Here is a 1,097-nt window from a genome sequence, read left to right as displayed (position 1 = left end):
GAACGACGCAGGCGTGTAGGCCTCCGCAGAGATGCTGCCCCCCCACACGTCCTCAATGTACCGCTGCACCTTCACGGATGCATGCGTGTACGAGGCAACATGGCGCTCCAGGAGCGCTTCCGCCAATTCAGGTATGGCAACCCCCTCGTCAGCAGTCAAGTCGCAGGGGGCGCCGGCCGCCGCGAGAACGCGGCTAACCTGCGCTGCCCAGGGCTGCCGGGCCAGTGGCAGCCCTGTGTCCGTGTCGGCAGCCAGCGCAACGCTATCCAGCATGGCAAGACGGGCGACCCGCTCGCCGCCCATAGCCTGCAGGTTGCTCACAAAGCGTGCAACCTGCAAGGTCCAGTAGGCGGGCAGCGGCAGCTGCCCCGTCTCTGCCAGCACAATGAGGGCTGGGGTGCTGTCCCGCACACCCAGCAGCCCTCGCAGGTACCCGCTCGCATGCCGTCCTGCCCTGCAGAATCAGCTGCGGCGCCCAGATCTCTGCCCCGTACGACAACGTCGGCAGGACGTAAGACTTGAACGCACGCATGCTGAGCAGGGGGTCCTGCAACCCATTCTCGGCCAGGCGGCGACGCAGCAGGTGCATCGCGCGCCGCCCAGCCTCCGCCCGATACGATGCCGCCGAGGCAAAGGCCTGCCGGCAGTGCAGGTGCACGCCGAGGTATCTGAAGGTGGGGACGGTTTCCACCTCATTGCCGCCGTAGCGGAACCGCTCCTCCGTGGCAGCAGCCCTGCCAGTGCTGGAAACGCAGGCCTGCCGGCGTGGTGGCCAGCAAGGCCTGGTCATCAGCGTAAAATAATGGCGGCACGCACTCCCCGCTCTGCCAGCGAGGCAGAGCCGCGGCCGCAGCCTGTTGCACCAGCCCGGACTCGAAGTCATCCAGGAACAGACCGAACAATATAGGGCTCAAGGGGCAGCCCTGCTTCACCCCTGAGGTGGCCTGAAATGTGGGTGTGTACCCACCAGGCACCCGCACGCACATGGGAACCGTCGCATAAAGGGCCTGCACCGCCCGCAGCGCCCAGCCACCCAGGCCGGCGCTCTCCAGCTTCTGCCACAGCAGATGCCGCGGGACCCTATCAAAGGCCTGCTT

The sequence above is a fragment of the Chlorella variabilis genome (genome assembly GCF_000147415.1).
Source record: "Chlorella variabilis unplaced genomic scaffold CHLNCscaffold_1, whole genome shotgun sequence".
Lineage (NCBI taxonomy): Eukaryota > Viridiplantae > Chlorophyta > Trebouxiophyceae > Chlorellales > Chlorellaceae > Chlorella > Chlorella variabilis.
Note: the sequence above shows the minus strand (reverse complement) of the source record.